Genomic DNA, 27,950 nt, shown 5'->3' on the forward strand with positions numbered 1-27,950 from the left:
TTTGTTATGGCACCAAGCGCTCAGCCGAGAGACGACCAGAATGATAAGTTTAGAGATTTATAGGAATGTTTTTAATAAATCTCGAACGCAATTTTCAAAGCTTTTTACTCGGAGAATATGACTTAGTTATGTATGACTCAATGTATAATAATGATGTATAAAGTGTATAGTATCTTTATAAATTGTTATTACAACAATATAATAAATTAGCCTTTTCACAAAAACTTTGACGCTATAATCTGTTTAATTTCTCTCTATTGTATTAATATTTCTTTTTAGAGGTTGAAATTAAACTTTTTAGAGAAGTGTGAAAATTATGTTTATTTGGTTGGATCGTATGTATCTATTGATATGAAACTGTTTGTTTATTTAAAAATCTTTTAGTTAAACTTAGTACTACATTTATATTGACACTAGATAGAAGAACATTGTATTGAAAAATACAAACTGAAAAGTTTCAAAAATCTGTCGTAAAATATTTTAAAATTTTCTTTTGAATTAAAAAAATAAATACGTGAATAAAAAGGCTGTAGACTAAGCTTGTAAACAAGATTTATCGTAAATATGATCTCAACAGTTTACCCACGGTAACCAACTAAGTAAACGTGTATTACTTCATTAAGACATTTAGTCATAGTCTTAATACAAAATAAATTCCTCGGGCAAAAAAAATATTTAAAATAATAAAAAAAGAGATTGACCTTACATTAAACTAAGTAGAAAAAATGTGTATAGTTATATGGGAAAATCTAATAAATGACGTGCTTCATTATTTATAAACAATGTTAAGATGATATCTTGTTTAATTTATTGTGTCAATAAATATTTCAAGCTAATCAATTATTATGTATAAACCTTATCATTTAGCAACACAGCAAGAGTGATAATATAAACACTGCTTTCTTCGTCTGGCCTTATTATGCTGCTTGAGAAGTCCTCTATAAATTACAAAGCAACATCATCTTCCGTCCTCCTCTACTGTCTCTTCTCGCTAACTGTAAGTATAAATCCCTCTTCCTTTACTTCTGCCAGTAAAGTTACCCTCTTCTCTAACTATAGTGTGCTCTAAGCGTGACAAATTAAAATATTTCCTTTATCGTCTAACTTTATTGTGGCCCATCTTCTTATGATTCTCTCCACTGTTCATTTCGCCAACTGTAAGGATAAATCCTTCTCGCTGTAATTATGTATGTGAAGTTACTGTATCCTCCAACTAAATTATACTGTAAGCGTAAACATTTTCTACACTTCCTTCGTACCCTAACATTAGACTGAGAATTACTCTATATTAATTACAAAAACACACCGTCATCTACCTTTCTCTCGTGTCTTTCTCACAACGCGGGTGAGTCCTTATCCCAGAATTTGAACAAAGTTATTTTATAACATATAATATGAAAAAAGCATGTGTGGTAACAAAACAAGCAAATACATTCCGACCAAAATAAAATGTATATGTACTTAATTTAAAATGGCAATTTTGAATCTAATTTGAAAAACGAAGATAAAACGTACAAAAACATTATAACTACAATTATTTCTATTTACTCTATTAAATATAGAAACTTTGTAAAAATATAAGAGTATGAATAATGTTGTTAAAACTCAGAACTGGCAAGGGGGAGACGAAGAAACTCAGAATCATTTCATTCAATTGGCATCAATATAATGTAAAACAATTTATCACCCTCTAAGTTATTTGAATGTTTTGTGAAAAACATATTGTAACATTAATATTGTAAATTACATTATAAAATTTGTCTCTTTTTTTCTCAATGTTTATTGAATGTTTTATACTCGCCCTAATTGAATTGTTGACCACCTTGATTTAATTTTTAAGTCATAGTTATATGTAAGAATCTTGATATTTTATAAATATATCTGTTACATTTGTAAACGGTTTCGTAGAAATTTCCTTAATTTTATTAAATTTAAACTCTATTCTTTTTTAATACAGCTATGAAATATTAGCTAAGTTTTGCGGGTCTGAGTAATGCCAATTAGTGCACACTAATATCGACCGATGTGACTGTAAATGTTAAAATCATTAAATGTTCTCACAATTCTACGACTACTTTCTCATTAGAAGCGTCAGAACTTTTTAGGATCAACATTTTCCTCATGGGGTCAAAGTCGCAGTTAAACCTCACCCAGCATTTATTTGTTGTCTTTAGCACAGAACATGTTGGAAAATATTACTTTGTTATATTATTTAAAAATATTCATTAATCTGTATTTATATTCTTAACTGTTTTTTACACTGAAATAAAACATCCTTATTTTACATTTAGATTGTTAAGTGTCGTACTGCAAACAAATGTCATACCTCCCCCCCATCTATTATATATTGAAAGACTAACGATTTAGGATTTGTAAATGTTACAGGATGGCTGGCTTTTGCATCGTTATATGTTATAAAAACAGAATACTTTGGCGTATTGACCTGCAGGTATCAAAAATCAGTTTTTTTTTTTTTACTTAAGCCAACAATATGAGCCATCCCCTTATTAGAAATCGTCACTAAAAGGTTTTTTTTCTCATCCTTACAGATAGATATAGTTTTAGGATGTGTAGCGTTGGTGGTATGGAATACAGAATATATTAATAACTTAGTTTAGGCCATTTCTTAAAATAAAATGTCTGTTTATTTAACTCTACCTAATATGTTTTTGCTCTTTTGATACAACACACACACACACACACACACACACACACACACACACACACACACACACACACACACACACACAGACACCACACACAGAGAGAGAGAGAGAGAGTTTAGTAAAAAGTTAATCATTTTGTTGAATGTTAAGTATTAGTTTATCGCTATAGGAAAAGTGAATACCAATCTTAGAGGTACATATCTTAACTAAATGAATTTCAACATATCGTAATCTCGACTCAATGTAAATAACAGTGTTTGCAGATGTGATAACTAGTTAGTCGAGCAAAACAAGAAAATTTATCGTTTATTCCTAGTATTTGAGTTTTATTTATTGTTAATAACCCATGAAGGAGCAGTGATGAAAAATTCATTTCACATTTGATCAAATTGTATGTGATTAACAATCTATACAGAATTCCTGTCCCCATTTCCAGTTCATTTCTGGTACTTGAGTTTCATTTACTGCTAATAACCAACACAGAAGAACTGCTGAGAATTTCATTTCACAATTATGCAAATCAAACATGTTTAATTTAAAAACTAAAAGACAAGCCTGGCGCAAGGTCAAGTTTAATTCCCAGAATTTGAGTTTTATTTATTGCTAATAACCTATTCAGAAACAGCGCTTAAAATCCATTTCACAATGGAGCCAATTAAACATGTTTAGTTTGAGAATCTATACGAAATACCTGGTGCCGTAATGAGTTTATTTCACTCGCTTCCCGTGACGCTTGACTTGACATTAATATGCATGAAACATTTTACCCCGATCCAATATAAGTGGATTACGAGAACAACAGCTGCACCTGACCTTTTGTTCTATAAATTCTTTATAGTAAAAGTAAATTATATATATAATATATTGCAAAGCTTATTAAATACCTTTTAAATCTTAACATGTAACATGTAGGCCTAATATTAATGAAAGAAAAATTATGATTACATAGAATTTACAGATTTTTTATTTCAATTCATACATCAAACCGATCTTTCATCTTCATCCAGGAACATCTTCGGGTATAAAACATGTCGAAGGTTAAAATATGCAAATGATATCTTATTACAACCTATGTCAAAAGATAGTATTGCGAGATTATTTAAGCAAAAAAGAGTCATTGACTAAGAGGAACGTGAACAGGAACAAAACTAAACCTTGTATCAAGATATATTAGTTTCTACACTTCGTAAAACCTCAAACGTCTCCTCAAAATTATAGGGACGTGGCTTGTAATGTTTGTAGATGACAGTCGCACTGTGTTAGGAAATCTAACAGTTTAACTCAAACTAGATAGAATAAATCAAACTATTAAAAAACTTCTAGTTAGAATTGAGTTAAAATTGGAGAATTTCAATCATGCATACTCATGGAATAGGTCGCTCATTAATATTACAATATTAAGTGATCATAAACAAGCATCCTCCAACGCAATCATTAAAAAAGCATTTAGGGAAAACATCACCGAGTACAATTTTCACAAAAAAGAAAATGTGTCACTGAGGTAAACAGGAGGGCTCTGGCCACATTTAGAATGCAGAGTTAATCTTATCCTCCTTGTCTTTGTGAGCGTGGATAGCAGAACAATTTTGGGGGATTTTCAATGTAAGATTCAGTGCACTCATAGGCTGCGTAATATTTCCAGGGCACAAGAAACCCTGTTAATTAGAGTGTATGCTCTCACTCACTAACCAAATGGAATCATCGAATTCTGTCTGTCTCTTATATGTACATGGCTATTGTAAAAGATTTCAGTATAAAATTATGAAACTTTCACTAACTTTTACCTTGTAACAACGGGAATAAATTGAAATGGCTTCCTTCAAATACGTACCTTTGACAGGAAAATGTATTTCTAGGTAATATTTATTTATCATGGTCTAGGTTCATCAATATCTATTTGTGATTGGTAATCACTAATATTAAAAAATTTCTATAATAACAATTCTCAGGATTACATGGCTTATATAAACGATCATCTATCATTGTAGACTCTTGGAGCAATTGGAAAATTCTTTAAATATTATTAAATATTAATAAAAAACACTACTTTTCCAAATTGTTTATTTTTTCGGGCGAGGCCTTTCAAAACCAAAGGTTTCATCTTCAGGCAACTCTACAAATAAATATTTATACATTGTTTGTTACAATTAATATTAAAATAACATATGGTGTAAAAATGTAAATACAAAAATTTTGGAAATATTTCAGCCAGTATGAAAAATTATATTTGACTAGAGTTTAATTTTTGAATAAATTCAGAAGAAAGAAGATTGGAATTTTCAATAGGGCCCTCTTCATAGTTCATGAGTTTTTCTTTATTTCTGTTTATGTATAGTGTTTCCCATGCATTCAAGTTCATTGGTTTTGTTATTTCTTTTATTAATTTTAGATTTGTAATTGATGTTCTGTGTCCTGATTCAATGCAGTGCTTGGCTACAGCAGATTTGTCAACTCTTCCATATTTTGTGTGTGATACATGCTCTTTAAATCGTGTTTTTATTGTTCTTTTTGTTTGTCCAATATAAATTTTGTCACAGTCATTGCATCCAATTTCATAAATTCCCGATTTAATATCATTTGAAATTTTGTCCTTAGGGTTTCCTAAAATTTGGGATAATTTGTTGCTTGTTCTGTGAGTGACAGTTTTATTTGTATGCTTTTTAAAAGTTTTGCATATTTTGTTTGAAAAAGTGCTGTATGTTGTGCAAATAAATTCATGTTTTGTGTCTTCAGGTGGTCTTAATGTTGTCTTATCTTTTCTACTTTTTCTTTTTAAAAGCTTGTTTTAGTATATTGTCAATGAGTTGTGTAGTGTAACCATTGAACATAGCAATAGATTTGATGTAATTTAGTTCTTTCTTGTAGTTTTCTGTTGAAAGTGGTGTATTTAACAGTCTATAAATCATTGAATTAAATGTTGCTCTTTTTTGTGCAGATGGATGGTTAGATTCATTGATGATGAACCTATCTGTATGAGTTGGTTTTCTGTAGATATCAATTTGCATCGCGTCGATAACTTGTTTAAACTGTAAAAGTTAATTTCACAATCGTCGATAGCTAGGAATAAGGTTGTGGCTTTCAACTGTTTTTATGAAGGGATCAAAAAGTGCATATAACTTCCTTTTTAGGTTTGAAACTAATTAACAATTTAACCAGGAACCACGAATTTATCTCGCTGTTGCAAAATATATTTAGCTGAATCTCACAAAATTTAAAATATAGTGAAAATTATTTACTTGTAAGTTATGACATTAAATCGCTTTTGACTGGTGCTAATTCTGAACATAATCTATCAAAAAAGTCTTATCGCTCAGAGTTGAGTAAAACATTTCCAGAATTATGCCTAATATGTCCACGATAATAATACATAATTCAATGTGTAAATTCCGAGTTCCAATCGTGACTATACTCGTAACTTGAGGAATCATGCAACTCATATTTGAGACAATTGAGATATTTTGAGACATTAATTAATAATTATAGAGTGATAAATTATTTTGGAGCCTGATTGATATAGTTTATTTAGCATTTTCAAAGAACGTAAAGAATACTCCTTGCATAGCAGCTCATGATTGTATGGTTTAAATAATGTTTTATAAATTTTTATTTTATACGTAGCAATGAAAAACTATTCTTTTGGGTTTATGAGATAAAATGTTTTATTAATTATAATAATGTCTAATGATGAAAGAAATGTAAATAACTAGGTAGAAAAGTCTTTAGAGCGATGTATGACTTTATATATTGGATTTGAAATATTTGATTTAAATCCTGCCTGTCAAAATGCAGGATGCACTTTTTACGTATAGGCCTACCGTTAAACTTACTACTGTATCAACCTTTCTCATACAGCACATCTACGTTTTATTATTCTACTCTATCGACATTTCGTTAAATTAATGCAATTCTAAATATATTTCGGCCTCCACATGGGAATATGCATTCAGTCAAGCGATGTTAAATTAAAACTGGCAATGACAAGGAGGGCCTATATACTCTCGGTGTTAACTTCAAGGCTGATGACTCCTTACAGAAATGTAGAATATTTCCAGAATTTTGTAATAATGCTTACAAGGTTCGGAACAACAATTTTAAAAAAGGCCCCATAAATTGTTTTTTCAAACTTGTATTTCTCATACACGTATTTCGGCATTCATCTATCTTTTGACAAATAAATGTTTTTAAAAGGTTATACTACCCCTATTTTTTACTAGTATAAAGATAACCCTGTAATGCGGAATTCGTAACATAATTTAAAGAAATAAAAATAACAAGAAGAAAATTATAAAGCCACCAACGGGAAATGTCAGTATATACTCGTCTTTGTCAACTAAAATGTGTATAATGTCCATAGATGTATTGTGTGATGACACTGCATGGTAATTATGTAATTATTCTCGGTACCATCCTACTATCTACCAGATCGTGTGAAATAAGTGTGAGTACAAGCTTTGTATATTAATACAAGTAATGTTAGATTTAAGTGTAAACCCATTCATAAATTATATTATCAAATCGTTGAGTGTAAATTACATGGTAAATACAAAACTTAAAGGATTATCTACCGTACGTCATATCTAAACGTTTAAAATTGTCTATACACGTATTAAAAATAAAGGTATTTACATTAGATAGATGAAAAATTCCAGGACATAAAACTTTAAGGACAAGTTCTATAAGTAATGGATACTAGCCTAAATATTTTAACTTCATGGAAATCATTTTATGTTTTGAAGCTTTTAAAGGACTCATAAATAACTACATATATTGGGTATAGATAGGGCATGAAATAACAAGTTGTGCAAAAGTAGACTCAAACTAGAAAGAGAAGCAAACCAAAAAGTAAACCATCAATACTATATTATAGTTAAATTACTACTTAAATTATTGTTTTGAATCAAAATCACTTGTGATTACGTTATAATACTTTAATGTATGTACTATAAAACAACTGAAATTAATATAGTGATTAATTGTGTATACGTATAAAAAATAGTATTTTTATTTGACTTTGACTAGGAAAAAGATGAGTTAATTACACAACACGGACTTTGAAGTACAGATACTACGGAATTCAATTCACCCGTTTGAATGAATGCTTGATGAACGTGACCTAAATGCTCTAGTACTCGTGATCTAGTTAATCCTAAACTCAGGATATCACACTGTGTACTTATAGCAAGACGTTTTAATTTGTATTCCATTACAAAAGTCAGTTGATGGATAGTACGGGATGAATAGACTCTTAAATAACTATAACAAATGGGAAGTCAGCTCAGGAAGTTAAACCTTTTGTAGTGATAATAATTTTTCATTTAGAAAACAAAAATATTTGTTTATTAAACCTAATTATTTGAATTCTTAACAGGTCAGTGAAAAACTGTTATTAGAAATATAATAGGCAAAGGCAAGACACAATTGTGATCTAAATTCAGGTTGGCAAGGTTATGCTAGGAAGAATAACCTTGTAGAGGGGATATAGGAATTTCGTACTCACGAATAAACACATTATAGATATATCAGACATACGAGAAGTTAAGATTATCTTTGTTGAATCTCATTAATGAATGTACATTAATGCATAATTCATTGAAACAGCAATTAAACTCTTATACAAAATTAACAACGAGTTAAGTACCATGGATTTGACCGCTTGTGAAGGCGTACACTGCACGGATTTTTAAGTCATAGTAATATTTCCTGCAATTTTACAATACTAAGCGGTAAGGTCATCCAACTGAAAAGTCTTTCTTAGTGTAATGAAATAAGTTTTTGGTTCAACAATGAATTAAATATTATACATAATTAGACTGATTTTATCATAAATATAAATATGTTGAATGATACTCATAATTCCGTTTTACACTTAGGTATTTAGTGAGTAAATGTTAAGGAGGCGGTTTTATATAAATTAAACATATATCTTTCAAAATAATAAAAAGTCAAGAAGACTGCTAGATTTAGTTGAATCGGGTTACCAGTTGGAACAATGTCCTAGAATCAGAACAAAGTGTAACCACAGCCGACTGGCCAGAGCGCCCAGCCGTGTCGACACTCGGCCCTCCTATTGCATTATTCACTAGAACTTCTCGGATAGTCAGGTTTATTGAAACCACATTGTAGTCAGACTGTAGTCAGGCTGCAGAGTTTCTGACGCACACACCAAAGATAATAAATGCACCAATGAAGTGATTACAAAAAATATTTGTCAATATACCTTTAATATTATTTTTAAATCGCTAGTAATCATACTAGAACATATGGAAACATAAATATTTCCAAGAATTTATGGAAATTAATATAAACTCATAAAAAAGCGTAAATATTTTACAGCATCTTGGTGCAGTTCATAATGATGAATTGACTTAGATATAACTGATATAAAAATATAATTTTATATAAACCTTTAATCATTAGGTTTTTATCTTATAAACTAGAGCCTACATCTTTTCTTCAAGAGAACTTTATAAAGTTAAACTTTAAAACTTTCCTACATTATAAAATCAACCATATAGGTATAATAAACTGGCAATTTAAGATCGTTACAAGAATAATTAAAAATCATTGTGCATTATTCTTATTTATATGCACAAATATGAGTTTAACATAAGATTGATTAGGTAACAGGTATGGTATGTGTAATTAACACATTTATATCCTAGATCCTGGAGTGCTCTATTAATTATGAGGAACTTAGTGATTTCAACAAATTGAGTTCCAGAATTTAAAGTCAAGGAAAAAAACCAAGGAAGTGGTGAAACCTAGAAGACGGAGTCTAGCCGAATTATATCATGGATATTGCCTACAAGTCTTAGATTCTGATAGTCCTCAGAGGCTGAGAACTATCAGAATCTAAGGAATTCAGGAGCTGAAATTTCATAGACACAAGAACCTTAAACCTAACAATTCAAAACTTCAAGGAATATTTCAAATGTCGAAAGCTGCAGAAACAGTGGTCGAGCATCCAAAATGTTATAATATTTTTTAAATATGAAAAATATCTCTCCCTGTGTTCCCTTTTACTGGAGACGTGTATACTTTTACGTTTATATTAGCACCAGTCATCTTGAAGACTGGGTTTGTATAAGCGAAAAGAATAGATTGAGAAATATTTCTATGATAATGAGCTGCAACTGTCCGAAACCTCCCAGAGTAATGAGCTTTCTCACAGAGGAAAGTCTGTATATTTCCAAAACTGAGTTTCTCTTTATTCCAGAGGTTACCGGAAACCGTGATCTCTTTTGCTGAAAGCTCCCTTTTGCGTTGGACTTCTAGTGAAAAGTAACGAGACAGAGTAACAAAGACAAGGCAGAACGTTTCTTGAGATTAGTTTCTAGTAGTCGGAAACTCCCTGTGACTATATGCCAGAAACTTTATTCCATGAGACCGGAATAACCACACCTATTATATTTCAATCAGGTTCAGTTCTAGTGATTAAATTATGGTGTTACGTATATATTAGACCGCTAGTATTGACGCCATTACACGTTTGTTTCGCGTCAGTGCCGTATTTAATATAGCGATTATTTTGAAACAATTTATATAAATTAGTGCTACGAAAGATGATTTCGAATCTAGCAGCTACCCACGGCTTCGCAAGCAATTTTACTACTCAGTAACATAAACTCCTGGGAACATGTTATTGAAACGTATAACAAACACTCCTGAGGTAAGCAATGTTCACTTCATATTTCTATCTCATTTTTTAATAATATTTGTACTTATGAAATAGCTGTAGTATCCCTGCATTATCAAATTACACTTGATTATATAACTCATATTCTATACCAAACTTGTAAAACCTTAAACTCGTTTATATGTATCTTAGTGAAATAATGTATACTGTGTATGAAGGAGCAAACTTTAATATATTTAGACAGTTTTAGTTATATTTTGCGGTGAGTGCCGCTATAGATTTGAATTTGGCGCGCGTAATCCTTCAGTAGATTAAGCCGACCTCTAGCTCATAGCTTAAACAATAGGAGCCTCCTACCATCCGGAATTCTTCTGTACAGGTTCTGGTAGGATGATTCCTGCTAGGTTAGCAAGCAGATACCAGAGGTTGTGCGGGCGGTCGTTGTGCAGCGATAGGGTAGAGTGGACGGGTAGAAGTGAGCGTACGTGGTCTAGGATTTAGTACAATTGTTAGGGAACCTTTCGGAATCATATCCAAATTATTATTTAATCTTTAGTCATCAAAGCTGTTTAGGCTTTGGATAGAGGTAATCTAGTGGCGGATCCACGGTTATTATTCCTCTGGAAGGTGCCCTCTTCCGGTTGCGACGACACGAGGTTGCAATTTTGAGTACATATTTCTTCAGTGCAAATTTTTAAGAGTTTCTAAAGTAAAGTAAAATGGCGAATGTTTATAGTATGAGGTATTTTTCATGTAGGAACACACAGGTTCGTTATTCCCTCGATGATTTATCGTTCCTAAAGAACACTGCACTTATGTCTGGTTCTTTTCTTTATGATTCAATTTATAACGGTCACAGACTCAATGAGCTCGTTTGTGTTCTTAAACACTGTCATTAACGAATAACTTATTAAGTCACTTTATTCTCCCGCTTGTTTTGATTTATTCCCTCAGATAATAACAAATGTTCCAAATCTCAAAAGAATTTAATGTGCGTACCTTACGTAAACAAACTTAGAGTAATTATTTTATTTATAAATTATAATTTTACTTAGCATCAGTGTTTAAATAAAACAGTTTCAGACAACGTATAACTGGAACGTCCATGAAATAAAAAAATTATAAATGTATTTATATATGATAAAGGAACTCATTATATTACATTACCAATGGAACTCGTCGAAACAATATTAAAGAAGGTCTGAGAAAAATGTGTAATTCATAAAATAATTAGTGTATGAATTCGTTACCGCTTACACCTATATATATATATATATATATATATAGGAACACAAAATATGGTACACACACATACCTTTTTGCATGTTTGTATGTGTGTGAGGCTACTCATGGTATCGTATCGAGATACTTTTAAGTTCACAGGTACGTGGGGAGGTGCGTACTGAGTAGGGAAATTAAACATTAATAATCCATATTCGAACACCACTGATATCTACGTGTAAAATAACAAATAATTGTGATCTTAAATTTGTGTATTAAGTAAACAATCTACATACCCACTTGTTTCGATGAAACCTACGTTGTAACATGATCACGTTCACACACTCTGTGTATTTAAGACAGAGGAACTATCGGGATACCAGCGACTATCAAATATTGTCATCTGACACCCGCAATACTTCGAGTAAAGGCATAAAAATATCTTTTTAATCTATACTGCTACTCTCCCGATACAGAAGGGGCCTCGAAGAAGTGCGGTTGACGGATACTATGGGAAAGACACGGCAACTGCCGCCAGGCATTACAGTCTACGTTTAAAGCAGGGAAAAAGTGTGGCAACGTCACTCTGTCCGGTTGACTCTTCGAATTACGTTAAGTTCACTGGCCTAGTAGAATCCTCCCTCAACTGCTCTCTCTGGTGGTCCCTACTGTAGACCACTGTCCCTGCTCGTGTGTCTGAGCTAGGAAAATATTGTACCAATTTATAGGTTGTTGCTTACACCTATAATATTCCATTTTCTGGAAATAAGCCTAAGAGCTCCAATAACTAAAAATGGTACTCATACCTACCATATCGTTTTATAGTAGGTAGTTTGTAAGTAGAATAGATATTACATGTGAAATATAAATAATGTAATAAGGACCAATGCAAGTAATGAGTTACCAGTATAAGATATTATAATATCGAAATAGAGCCATGTATAACAATAATGTGATGTTGGAACCTGACAGAACTCACAGTAGAAAATGTGTGACAAGTGTCAGGGGTGACGTCACCAGCTGCCTCTAGCTAATGACTATAACAGACTCATCCAAGCTGGGAAAACAAACCACTGTGTTATAATTCTTTCCATAGACAAAAAGCGATAAAGATATTTAAAAAGGATATAGCATACATAGATTTATGTACAATGTGCGGTAGTAGTCTATAAAATAAATGGTTATTGATACTGATTTGCAATTGAGAATAGATGCTCGATGGACATGTTGGCTGCACCAGATTTTTATACGTTGCATTAAAAAGGTCCATCAAGGGCTTTAGAATTCCAGAACATTTACAGGTTGAGCAATAAAACATGGTACATAATTGCTGCACCTATAAATAAATTTTTTAGGTAACTATATTCTTTTGTCATGTCAGAGGAATGCCCGCAAGTAAATATTAACTAAGAGTATAGATAGATGTAGTCCCTTTTATAAATGGTTTGATATTCTTGGCTCAAGTTTTATATATATATATATATATATATATATATATATATATATATGTGTGTAAATTTTATTATATATTAATTATACTTATATATATTATATATATATATATATATATATATATATATATAACTTATATTTTATATATATATATATATAATATAAGTATAAATAATATATAATAAAATTTACATATATAGACAGTTTTATTAATTTTACACATATAATTTTGTTTGCCGAACATCTTGGAAACTATTCACCATTGGATGTGAAGAGTCACTGACTACTATAAAAACTATTTCTTAAGTTCAGTATTCCTTTACAACACTTTAACAACTTGAGCCAATATTAAACCATTTATAACACGGGCCACATCTACCTATGCTCTTATTTAATAATTCATTTATATAAATATATAAATATATATATATATATAGATTTATTTATTTTATAAAAATGTATAATACATATTATTTCTTTGTCATTCCTAAAACGTGTTATGTTTACTAACAGTTAAACTCTGCTTTTAATTAATGTTGTTACATTTCTGTATTTATAATTATAATATTGTTTCCCGATTCATGTCCAGTTCATTAATTGTTGTTTATGTTTTTAATTCTTTTAGTAAAACAGCAAGTGCTTAAATATAAAAGGTCTGTTCACAAAAACGAAGACTACGTCATGTTTTATGTATACGTTTGGCAGAATATACTCGTACAATAGAATTAGTTTTACATTCAACCTAAAAACTGCTTTATGAATACTAAACAAATTGGACACAACAACGGAAGTTTAAAAAAGAGACCATTAGTTGGAAGTTTTTTTTTAATTTATTAAGTTTAATTTTCAAAATCAATTTTTGTCCTACATGAAGATGTTGAAGCACGGTTTAGAAAGCACTTCTTGGCCATAACGACAAAATATAAAAAGCACTTGTTCATATGCGAAATAAGTTATGGCTTATATGAAAATTACATATCCTTAATATCAATAATATAAAATATATTTTATAACATTCTTGTCATTGTTACATAATATTTTCTTAATAATGCTGTTTTTTTTAATTAGTTTAGTTTTTTTTTAAATTAAAAATTAGATATAGGGAAATGAATGACAGGAAGGCTTAAAAACTTCACAATTACAATTTAAGTTATTGCGAAAATTCTAAGAATAGTGCCAGTAAGGACCATATCTCTCTGTTATATATCCAAAAACCAAAATTAAGAAAAGCCTATGTTAAAAAACAATCATTAAGTTCCCTCTTAGATTATCATGTATACCAAATATTAAGGCATTATGTCACGTTATTCATATATCAAATGAAAGCGTTTGTCATTATTTTTTTAAATTAGTATACAGGCTTATTCATGACCAACGTTAAATATATACATTTTAATTATGTCATTATAAATTACAAGTTTATGGACCCTTTATAAAACATCTATTTCAATCATAAAAAAATATATATAAAAATTAACTGCATACAAAATCTATAAACAATACTGCATTACTAAAATCCTCCCTTTTGTTGTTATACATAAACATATTTTAGAGTTATCTCCATCTTTTCAGCTAGATAATATATATATATATATATATATATATATATATATATATATATATATATATAATTATTTAATAAAATGATATTTTATTGTTATTAATTTATTAGGCCAGCAAAATTTAATAAGAGAGAATTTCATTACATGATTAAAAAGGTATTAAGTAAGTAAGAAATGCTGCCCTTATTTCCATTGCCTGAATGTTTGCTTGCTGTTGTCGTGTTGCAACACATGTTACAACATCGACCGACTGGTGCTAGTCTCTCAGGACGTTGTTTACCGGACGGTAGATCGATTCCTCTATCCCCAGTCACCACTGTACTTCCTCTAATATGATAGAATTCGCTAGTTATCAAAGATACAAGGCTAATTTATCACTATTCATATGTGAACTAATATCAGATATATCTGAATTTAAAACTAACATTTTATACTTAATTAGAGTAGTAAGAAAAATATGTCTCGTAACTTCTATCTTCAAACGTGTTTCTATTTATCTTAACTCTTTTTGACACAAAGTTGTTGATTGATAGAATCCATTATTAGAAAACATTAACACATATAATTCAATAACTAAGACACACACGATAAATATTTTAGGAAAAACATAGACTTTAGGCATACCGTATAGGTACAATTTTGGACACGTACGAACCGGTGCGTCTGCACCGCATGTAGTGAAAATAATACGCAAGAGAATTTGTAACTATTGACAAGGTAAAGCTTGTCCAGAATTACGGATTGGTTGGTATTATAAACATATGGTTTGTGGATATTAAGTTCCAATTAGCACACTACCTGTTAATTTAAATTTTTTTGAATTTTGGAACATTTCTCAGAACCAGGTAACAGTTCCATAATAGACACGTATATACCCATATGATTGTACTTATATATCCGTATACGTATATACCCATAAATAACATAGTTTTCTTAAAATATTTTACAACATTAAAATCTATATACGTTTGTCATTCTATATAAACTTTTTATTATATCATTTTTTGGTTTTGATGCAGGTTTACTTGGTTTGTGTTTGTATGTGTAGGAGGTGTACAAGGAAACGCTACAATGATTTACAGATTGAAAATATTACTATGGTTGTATCGTTAGTACGTATTCTTGTTTAAATATATTTTTTTTATGTTAAGGAATTTCTTATCCTATCTAATTGAATTTCAATTATAAAATGTAAAGAAACATTAAGAATAAATAGTTTAGGCAAAATTATCATTATCCTATTCTTACTTAAATTCAAACATAAAACCAATATTTAATACTTTTATTATTTTGTGAGGCCTTTCACAAAAGTAAATATAAAAAGTAAATTTTATTTTAATATTAGTTAAACGTATGCGATTTAATATTAATTTGTCCTGTGTGGCGTAGTGTGTAAATACAATTAAATTATTACTGATAGTGTACTCTATAATTTTGGAATGTTATTTTTGAAATCTTCATTTTAGTAATATTGAATTTTGTATTGGTCCATCTTCTTGATTTATTACATCTTCTGCGTTTGTTTAATTAATGTAATATGACTCCCATTCATTTAAATATCTTGGAGTGATAACATGTTTTAATAGTTTTAGGGTTTTCTGTGATATAGTGAGTCCAGTATTGATACAGTGGTGTGCGACGGCCGATTTTTTTCTGTTCAATTTAACGTGGGAGCAATGTTTTTTGTATCGTGTATGAATTTTTCTTCTTGTTTGTCTAATGTATAATTTGTTGCAGTCATCACATTTAATTTGGTATATACCTGATTTATTAATAATTTCTTCGTCATCTTTTGGATTTTTCAATTTATTCTTCAAGTGACTTGTTGTTTTTTTTCGTGACGTTTTTATTTGTATGTTTTTTAATGAGTTTTGTACATCTTTTGATATATTTGTCTATGTAGTGCTAATACAATTCGTGTTTGTGTCTTTAGTACATAAAAGTGTTGTCTTTAATGTTTTTATGTTTCTTTTTAGCTTTTTTAAGTATATGTTCGACTAAATCTGTTTTAAATCCAATAAAAACGGCAACATCTATTATATACTGCAGTTCTTTTTTAAAATTTTGTTGTGATATAGGAGTGTTTAATAATCTATATATCAATAAATCCACTTGTGATGCGGTGTGTACAGACACTGTGATCAAGATTTAGTACAGGGTGTTTTACATCATTAAAACACTCTTAGAGAAACAGTGTTTAAAGTGTACTTGTTATCAGGGGCTAAGAAGTACTCTTTAAACGTTGTACTCTTGGAGCTGTGTGTGTAATCCTCGTTATTGCTTAGCATTTTCTTACCCATGAGAGATGAATAGTCAGTGTTTAAACTTCTATTTTCATAAAAATACCTTCGAAACATCTCTTTTTTCGCGAAAAAGTACAAAAAATTTCCATACTTATGTTTAAAGTATACATTATAACATTTTAATAAACTAAAATTCAATGCAATAAAACCTACGACTGTTTTATTAAATGCTCTTGATTTGTGTATTAAGTTGTTTCTAAATTGCAATAAGCGATATTGTTGGAATTTATAAATTTTTCAATTCCAGTAGATCTATATAGTTATTGAACCACAATAATAGAATATTCAACACACGCTTCGGAAAATATAGCTATAAGGTTATGCATTATGATGTGTTACATTGAAGTTTACTGCATACACTATAGCTTTTAGTCGAGTAAACTACAACTAAACTTTCTTCTAGTTCCCAGTAAGTATATAGCATCCTCCTGTGTATATTACATATACAGAAAAATATTAAATGTTTCTTATTTACTATCTTATTTTCAGAAATATAGCAAGTCTGGTACGATTTCCAAAAGTGTGTTGTTGACACTAATTGATCTAATTAGTCACAGAGCCAGGATTTGTTTTAACTTTTACATAATGAAGTTGTGTTACCGTATTGCTAAGTCTCCGAGTTTCAAATATCCGTGATGTGTCGATTATTAATTACATATACTTGGCAATAAATATCATCCCAGCAGTCCTGGTTTGGTAACCTAATTATTCGAAAGTCGATAATAATTTTATTATATTCATAAGTAATTGATTATAAGGTTCCTTATACCAGGGCAAATTTTCAAAGACTACAAGAACCTTTTGGATTAATCCAGGAAAACGAGGAACCTAGTGATTTCTTAGATGTGCCAGACATCTACCATCACATTTTAAATTTGCTTCAAGTTATATTATTTTAAACAAATATTGAAAATATGCCCTCCTGCCAGGCCGCTAATAATATACTTGTATGTGTCCTTCACCTAACGAGCAATTTTTGTTGGTTTTGGGTCTTTAGCGTTGGTTAAATAAACGACAAAGGTCCTGTGCTTTATGTTAAAACATTATTATTACGTGTCTAAATTTGATACGTCGTCGTAGCGAAGTAATTCTAGAACGGTACAAGATGGATATATTAACATGGAAATAATTTAATGTATTTTGTCGCTAGTGTTGAAAACTTGGTTGGGTATGAAGTATATCTAGTGGGGAGCAGGATGAAGTTTCCAACATGGAAGTGGCTCGGAGCCATTGTGTGATTGTACGTCCCTAGCATCAAAACCTCGGTGGGGTACAGGACGGAGATGATAACATGAAAGTAGCTCTGAGCCATTGTAATATTAGGTCCCTAACGTCGCATCCTCGGTTGGGCGAAGTATTTCCAGTTTACTTAGGATGGAGATGCCAAAATGGAATTTGCTCTGAGCCATTGTGATATTAGGTCCCTCGGTGGAGAGAAGTATTTCCAGTTGGTTGTACGATGGATAAATTAACATGGAATTGGCTCTGAATATTTTATATATTATGTCCATAGTGTGGAAACCTTGGTTGCCGACGAAATAATTCTAGGGTGAAGCGGGATACAAATTCCAAATGGAAATAGCTCAGAGCCATTGTGATACTACATCCCTAGCGTTGCAACCTCGGTGGGGAGAAGCACTCCACTGTAGTGAAGAATTGAGATGCCAACATGGAATTTGTTCTGAGCCACTCTGATATTACGTCCCTAAAGTTGAGACCTCACTGGGGCGAAGTTATTCCATTAGGGTGCAAGATGTATATGTGACCATGAAAGTCGCTAAGAGTATTTAAGATACTACGTCCCTAGTGTTGTAACCTTGGTTGGGGATGAGGTAATTGTAGTGGTAAGCAGGATGATTCTAACATGGAAGAGGTCCAGAGCCATTATGATATTAAACCCTAGTGTTGAAAATCTGGTTGGGTAAGAAGTAATTCTAGTGAGAAGCAGGATGAAGTTTCCAACACGGAAGTAGCTCATAGCCATTGTGATATTACGTCCCTAGCGTCAAAACCTCGATGGGGCGAGGTAATTCCAGTGTAGTGCAGGGTGGAGATGAAAACATGAAAGTGGCTCTGAGCCATTGTCCGGGAGTGAAAGTTTTGTCGCTCCCAAGATGTTTGAGGTGTAGCACTTTACACATCCAACGGACCATGTCGTAAATATTGAACGAGGCGTCTTCATATTTATGACACTGCATCTCATCCACTCTCCTACCATAAAAGTGAATAGACCTATAAACAAAATATAGTACAGGTATGTATGCAAATTAACTACATTGAACAAGATGATAAAAATGAATTCAACAAACCTGTGCCGCAATATTTGTTTCATTGAGTACAGTAATACTGTTTTACATTTGTTTGTGTTACTAAAATATTCATTAGAATTAATTTACTGCAGGGATAACGAATTTAAAGTCAAATTCGTTAGAGGTATAAAGGATGAAACTAATGTATGTAAATAAAACAAAATTACGTAAAAATAAAAGATATAACTTTCTGTGCTCATTTACTTATGTTATATAGTTTAACAAGTTACGACTTTTGCATTATCGTTTGAAATATAAATACACCACGCTTTAAATTAATTTGATAATTGACAAAAACATCAGCTAAAGGTTTTATGATCTATTAATCCTATTCCCGTGTTTAAAATTTTAGTAAAATATACAATATAACACAATATGATTCAAATGTAACTGAAAGGAATATGAATATGAAATATAAGTTCCTAAAACGATTCTAACTGTAACTGATACATTTTTAAGGCTAATAGAAGTTGCTAGAACTGACTAAAAACATTTTGAATTTGAATATTTCATTTTTTTGACAATATCTTCAGAAAACACGGGATTTTGAGTTTTTATCTTTTCTGTTTTTTTGTAATAAAATGAAAAACTCTAAAACACATACATACGCACAGACAGTAAACCAAAAGACAAAGCATGAGTAACTCTTTGTCATTGAAACAATACCCTAAAGTTTGTGTAGAGATTATTGTAACACCCTTTATAAACCAATATATAATTTACAAGCAGATACACGAGACTTTACTTTTTGTTGAATGTCATCTATCTAGGACAGCGAGAGGTGGAAAAACTATATATATTTATGCTAGGACTTTTAACCCTTTTTCAGCTCCTACGGCTGCATGATCTTCGTGAAAAATCAGTTTTTATCATTTTTGAGACTATAAGGTACGTGGTTTCAAATTCCTACACCAGGTAATCAGAAATATGAAATACAAAATATAATTATTATAGGGATTCCAACCAAAAACTACAAAAGAATTGAGAATTTAAGTAGATTTTTTATAACATTGGCATAATTAAAATTTAATTTCTTATGAAAGAGTTTCGCGAATGTGGATTGGCACAGTTAACCAGGAAGTAGAATTTATATATACTGGAACAGTGTTAATGCTATTGCTATAAATGCTGGAAGGGGCTGAACAACAACTCTCACTGTTCTACACAAAGTGTTCACTCACTAAAATGATAAAGTTTGCTAATTATGTGTTGTTTCGTTTATATCGGTCCTGTAATTGAAACTCCACATAGCCACGGCTTGTATTCTCTGAATTGTTTAGGGTATTTTATTAATTTTTAACGTAATTCATTAGCGATTTGCTGGCTTATGCAACAAACAATGGTAATTCCAAAAATATACAAAAACATGGTTATTTTTACCAAAATAAAGGCATCATACTACTTGGTACTAAACCACATGATAAAAAGATAAGCTCTGTGTTAGTCTGGGGACATGTCAATTTGTCAACTCAGCCTATCTCTGGTTGAATGAGGGTAAGTGGCAGGCTGTATGGGCCACGCCCTTACTTGCTGCACTGTGGTATACATCTTGCCAATTGACCTCGAGTGAGTCTTTTGTGTTTTACCAATTCTGTACCCAGAACTTTTAAATTGCTTGTGCTGCATTTTTACCAGAAAATATTTGTGGTAGCAAATTAAATTCATGCATAGTTTGTTTATAATAACAAATTTATTTCTTAAATATTATTTACAACCAATACAGTGCCTGAAGCGTTAATCTTGTAATAAAGTTTTAAATTGTTTTCAATTTATCTTTTAAATAAGTAATGAACATAATTACTTTTGCACTGCAAGTATAATTCTAGACATACTAATTCTATGCCATCGAACTGGAACAACAACACACAGCAGTGACTTTTCTGTGCAATTTGCTAATATATCAATGAATAATATTATATTAATATTTTACAATGTAATTTGATTTTGAAATCTGTATTGTAACATTTAAATAAATAAGTTACTTTTGTTACCGTTCTAAGAACTGTACCTGTTGTACTTACTAGTAAAAGAATTGACTATAAAATTTTGAAAAAATAGAAAACGTATAAAACATTAACGAGGTGAACAAAACATTTGGGTTGCTACAACTACAAAATATAAATCTGGTTAAAATCAGTAAATAACCAAACAACTGATACTGATAAGAGTGAGATAAACACTGTTTTGTAGGATATAATGGTTCCAATGACAGATATTTTCTTCCTATTATTATGCCTTATTTTTTATGTCAAGATACCAAGTACTATATGACATGAAACAAAAATGTCCTCTTTTTAATGGTTCATGTATAATTTAAAGTAGCGATAAAAGTTATACATCATGAAGTTTGACCAAGCTCCAGTGAAAGTGTTGACCTTGGATATCGGACAGAACATAACAACATGAAGGTCTATGTCCTGACGACTGCTAGAGGTCTTGCCCTCTGCCTTACCCAATATTCTTTCATTGACTTGGCGACCGTAGCGCTGCAACACAGAAGTAAGAGAAATATTGTTAGCAACATTTCTTCTTATCATATCAAACTATTTTGTAATGATAAACTCAAGTTTAATGGTCTCTGTTATTTGACATGTGTTATAAAACCCAATTCAAAGCATTGTTTTTATAACTAGTCCATTCTACAAAGCTGAAATACCACATGGTAAGGCTGAAACAATGGTCAAAAAATAACTTTAAATTAAGTTGAAACACTTGCATAATTTTTGAAAAGAAAATATATTAAGGATCAATTTACATTTAGGTTGCTGATTTTCTAAATGAACAACTCTGATTTCGGTTTTAGTTGTCCCATATTGTATAGAACACGTATGGAGTAGAAAATATGTTCACCTAACAATTCATTTAATCAAGGTGTTTTTGATAGTAGTTAGGGAACAAAAACTTGTGTTATTTCGGTCTACAATATAAATACTGCTAGATTTGTATAGTACAGCAAGTTGTCAAAAATTCTGAAATCAGTTAAGCTATGGCCTAAAGCATGTTGCATAAACACAATATAAACCAGTAGTTTTAGTGTACTTGAAATCAGCTGTTAAGTGTCTAAAGTTTTTAACTATACTTGTTTTTTTTTGTTATTTATATTATTGACAGTGTGGAATTTTAAACTTGATTTATATAATTTTTGCTGAACACAATTTGAAAATAACTCTTTAATGATTATACAGGTACTAGAAATCATAAAAAGGTTATCAGTTAAGTGCAGGTGAAATTGATTCTTTTATTCACAACATTCGAATGTATCTGCACGTGCACTACTTACTGGAACATGACATCTCCTACGTATCCTGGATCCGCACTCCAGCTCATGGTTATCTCAGTCTTCGGCTGGTGGTTCACGTGTGTAGCGGTGTTCTAGAAATCAGACAGAACTATTGGACTTGTGTTTGTAAAATTTATTGAGATAAACCGTGTTAAATGTAATGATTTACTGTAATCTCAAAACACATTACCCTGTTGCACTATCTGTTTAATTTAGTTCGCTGCTCAACAGTTAAACGACCGAGATATTACTTATCATAAAAGCTTTAACTGGAATAACTGTGTGCATTTTATATTTTGTTAAGTTGAGCATTATCTTAATGTACTATAACAATCGTTTACGTGTAAAAGTTACACGTTTTTCTATACCGGAAATGTGTAGCAACTATAAGCGCTATTTCCAAAAATGTTATTAAATTTGCTTCCTCGTATTAGACAATCTTAGAGCTTTTAAAACCACTAAATGTAGTAAATTTAAAATATAAAAAAATTTGTCAAGTCAATGCCCAGCCCATAGTCATATCAATAAATCTGATAATATTTTCATCTGTTTGCATGGTTCCTAAATAATCAAAATAGTAATTAATCTATATAAAATTACTTATTATACAATCACTATAATTCTGAAAAAGAAATATTTGGATGGTAAATGTTTTAAAACATATTAATAAAAATATTATAAAAACTGTACTTGTTCCAATAGGACTGTTCAACCTAATATATGTTCTGTTTGTAATTTTACTTTCTTCTCACATTATAATGTTTTACAATACTGAATATTGAAACATTTTACGATTGATAAGTATATAATTAATTCCGATTTGGTCAACTCTCATTTTAATAAAATAGAAAATAAACGTGTTGTTGTTTCTTAATTATTGAGTATAATAACAATGTGTAGCTCACTCAGCGATCTCATACGCACAGTATTCCATAAATAACTCACGTTCAAACAATAAACCGAGACAATGTAGTATCGAAGGCCCCGACAGAATGTAACAGATAAAGTAGAGTTTAGATAGACACCGATAGACTAGCCTTATGCTTGACACTAAATCAATAGATTTCATCCTTAAACAAAAAAAGACCTGTGTTACTAGTCTCAAGATAGGTGGTCAAGCACACATACAGACTGTTGTTTTCCCTATTTTAACACCAAAACCAATAACGTCTCTTCGAAATTCTACTAACAGTTATTATGAAGACCGGCGAACAATAGATAGTTAAACTGACCTTTGACCTTTAATCTAAAATTGAGTTAGTTTCTTTTCTTGTACTAAGAGTAATTAATGAACCAAGAGGAAGTTTCTTAGTGTTTAGGACCTTTGTATTAAGAGTTATTGCAGAGACGGACACAAAAATTCACGAAAACTGACACTTTCTGAGTCTTCAAAGATATATCTGATAGGACATTATAATCTTAAGTTTTTCTGGTTGAAACATCTCATAGAACTACATTATGATATATCATAGATACTTTCGCTAAAAAGGCCACGCCTTTCGATTTTCAAAACACAATTTTGTGTGTGTACATAGCCTCGAATAAAAGCTAGAAATGAAGACATAGTTAATCCCACTTATAGAAATAACGGAGGAAATATTCCAAGATACATTTAGTATATCTTTTTATAAATAAATGTTAACCAAATGTTCCTTATACTTTAATGAATCCATTTAATAATATTAATTTCGAGATAACGATACTGTTCAAAGTCATAGTAACATATTACAAAAAAAAATGTGGATGGTTGCCTGTAAAGTCGGTTTTACAGGCGAAGATTTTACGTGACAACGTCTTTTTCTCGGTAGAATATTTATTGATATGAATATTATTAAATTGCACAATAGGAACAAGGAATTGAATGAAAATAAGAATTGCACAAAATTTTAACTATAGAAATATATTTTGTTTACTAAAACATTGTACATAATTTGAAATTAATTAAAATTTGTTATTGTAAATGGTAAAGTTGAATAAAACATTTACTAAAATTGGAATTTGAAATTCTTGCTAAACACAAACTCCGCGCGTGGTGATTGGTCGGTTTAGTTCGTTTGTTTTGGTCGCACTGTCATGACAGGTTAGAGGTTATAATTTGTTATTTTAAATGTTTGACTAGCAATACGCGCTGTTTCTTCTCAATCGACTGAATTACGATTGATTGCAGAGTGATTTAAACTAATAATTTACTTAACACTATCAACATTTGTCAATAGTATGACATAACCTATAAACTCAGTTTCTCAACTTTTTGTGTCAATCTAACAATTAATCAATCAATCATAGTTTACGATAATGAAATATCAGTGTACAATTATTTACCTTTATTGTTGTAGTTGGTTGTAAATGACGAATCTAAGCACTCCACATTTTCACGAATAAACATAGTTATCTGCTTTATCCCGTGCCGCGGACCCACAGTTATCTGCTTTATCCCGTGCGGATCCCGTGCGGCGGACCCACTGGACGGGCATCGTAAACGTTACCGGGCGTTACACTTTTTCATGAGTGACTCCGAGCCGCAACCTAATTTTAAGGACGTTGTCACGTCAAAAGTTTAAACCTCTTTTTCAAATACTGCGCCTTTGCAAATGATTTTATGTAGGGGTACAACTTAGCTCTTGCAGATACATAGTTAATAATGTAACATAATTTAGACAAAATAGAAGCAATTATTGTTGCAATTATTAAACAATTAAAATATTTCAATTTTCATATTGGTTTAATTAAAAATACGCATCTGTTTAGTTTACTACACCGTCAGTTCGATAGTTAATCATAAATGTCGACAAGAGAATTCTACATCTACAATCTACAAATGTTACTATTGTATCGGTCAAAAAGCTGACATCATAGTTCATTCAATGTTCAAATTCTTTTGTATTTCTTTTCTTTTCAGTGAAGTATCACAAATAAGGGATGTGAGTTTGTAAACGTTGAGTTGCAGAACACCCCTCTCAAGAGCATGATTTACATATTACGGAACATTCGTCTGTATATTTTATTACGGTCATTGTTATGCTCTTTTGATCTAGACTTTCCTCATAAGTATCTATACATGCGATTAGCCTAGTAGTTAAAAATACTAGGATCATTTAAATAACAAACAATATGTCCATCTACTTACAGCGGGAACACCAAAACACTTCCGTAGGCTTCACATTGTCGCTCTGAGTGAACACTCCCACCGGCCTACCCTTGTCGTTCCTCGCCTGCACCATGAACCCAGCAAACGTGTTTGGGAGGCTGGGCCCTAATGGTGAAGTGAACACTACCTCCACTGTTGATCTTGTGGCTGTCCAGCTGCAGAGTGTAAGGCATGGGGCCGGTCTGGGGGTGAACCCCCATGGCTGGGGTCCATAGTCTCACAGGCGTCTGAGGGGGCACCGTCCGGTCTTCCTTGAGCGGTACTCAGTAGAACCGCCAAGAAACACAGAGCAGCCGGTGGAATCATAACTGGAAAAACTAAGATTAGAGAATAACTAATACTTGTATGTAGTTACTAGTGGTAATTACAAATATAAGTTTCTTTTAATAAATTATGTTAATAGACAGTCAGAAAGAACCATCAGGAATCACAAAACTTCTGGTGAAATCATATCTGGAAAAAAAAACACACAGTAGAAAATAGTTACCTATTTGAAAACTTTACCATAGCCAGGAAACACACCAAGCAAGGCCCAGTGGAACCGAAGTAGGGAACAATAGAGTCTTGCTAGCTAGTGAAAAACTACTATTCTAATGTTTCTTGTTAAGATTCCTATTGATCGAAAAACTCAAGAAATTTAACGTTTATTTCTGAAATGAACAACTTATCGTAACCCTTATATAAATTTAAATCTAAGCCGAACATTTACGACTTATTAAATTGAAATTAATGAATGTTAAGTGCAGAAATAATTTATATTCCTACGCTTAAATTTAAATAAACCCAACAAACAGAAGAGATTTGTTTGGTAGAAAAAAAATAAACGTTTTTATTGTGTTTCAGAAGTTATCAATATTAAAATTTTAATAAATTATTTTTTGCGTCATGTTGAATCCCTACTATATCTTAGTAGTTTTTTAGTATATAAAACTGATTTATACGTCTAAAGGTACAACGACTACTAAAAATTTACCAATAATTTATGTAATATTTATAAGAAACCGTCACACGTGTAATTATATTTATAACTCACCTATTAGAAGGGATCATGCTTTGTGTTATATTTGACGAAGAGACATAAAACGAACCTGCATCAGTTGTTTATGTGTTTAGGTGAGATAAACGATCTGATACGGTGATTAAATCCACCGACGTTTGAGTGAGTTACACATATCACGTTGGAGCAATTTTCACAACGAGTGAACCTTGATGAGTTTGGACTATTTCTGTCCTTATCTCTAGCTCCATTAGATGTTGTCTGCCATCAATATGTAACGGGTTTTCGAATGTTGTATTATATAAGCAAGATTTTTGTTTTTATTATTATTTACTATACTTTCTACTATATTTAAATTGTTGTATTGTTAAATTAAATATTCCATTGTTTTGGTAATTATCAGTTTCCTTTGGGAACGAAAATCAATATTTTCCACTCTCAAATAACCAGCTATATATATCTACTTGTTATACTTTTTTTAATCAAACTAATAGTAAGAAGCAATGTAACAATCTAAACAAATATGTTATTTAATTTACTCTTCCCCAGTGTCATTTATTTAAAATCTCAAATAAATTTTAGAATCATATAAATGTAAAAAATAATGTATATCTTGTCTTTGTTGTTAAGCTACAAAGGAATAAAGATATAATTTTCCTTGACAACGCCAATTAAAAATGCGTCCGTAAGAAAAATAATAATAAACCTGTATAAATTGGACAAGTACTGTAAAAAATACAAATAAGAAAGACCATAATCAAAGAAAGAAGTACAATACGAACATATGTTTTAATCAAACCGCAAGGAGACTTTGTTTGGTTTTTATTTTTATCTACACAATTATGTTTTTTTTTTTATTTGTTTTTCAATACAATTTAAAAAAAATGTTTAATTTAGAGGAACTCTTACGTTTATTTTGATTACGTATAGGCTTTCGAGTGCAACTTTAGCGTGTGCATGTTAATACTTTGAGAGATATTTAAATGCATTTATTAAATGTTTATCTTGTTTTTTAGTTTATAAGTTGTATTGCACGCCGATAAGGTTTTTGCGTCTAGGACTGGAATTCCCAAAGTTTATGAATTGCTCTTGTAAACTGGCTTTAGGACTGATTGGACTATCGTTTTAATAGTACTGAGGAAAGTGGTTGCCTTTCTCCCTTATTCAACTCCGTTGACGACGCAATTTAATCGTGCTCGGCGGACCGGCTTAGAAATGTTGAAAGTCTCTAATTTAATATAAATCAGCCTTATTTTAATTTAAAATTTATATAGAAGGCACCTTGATTTTGTGTGTTATACATTTAACTTGTCCCAGAAAAATTATAGCGGGTTTTTGTTTTGAGAGTTGGTATTATCAAAGCCGAAGGATTGCGA

At 31.0% G+C, this 27,950-nt stretch overlaps 1 long non-coding RNA gene across 1 annotated transcript; it reads right to left on the minus strand.

Moving 5' to 3' along the window:
• Positions 1–20,820: 20,820 nt before the first annotated feature.
• LOC124371847 lies at positions 20,821–25,921 on the minus strand. The gene is made up of 3 exons (XR_006923282.1): positions 25,557–25,921; positions 22,430–22,521; positions 20,821–21,635 (listed from the first exon to the last, which is right to left on the minus strand). It is a non-coding gene; the product is annotated as an uncharacterized LOC124371847 (long non-coding RNA).
• Positions 25,922–27,950: the final 2,029 nt, after the last annotated feature.

The sequence above is a fragment of the Homalodisca vitripennis genome, unplaced genomic scaffold (assembly GCF_021130785.1).
Source record: "Homalodisca vitripennis isolate AUS2020 unplaced genomic scaffold, UT_GWSS_2.1 ScUCBcl_2145;HRSCAF=6611, whole genome shotgun sequence".
NCBI lineage: Eukaryota > Metazoa > Arthropoda > Insecta > Hemiptera > Cicadellidae > Homalodisca > Homalodisca vitripennis.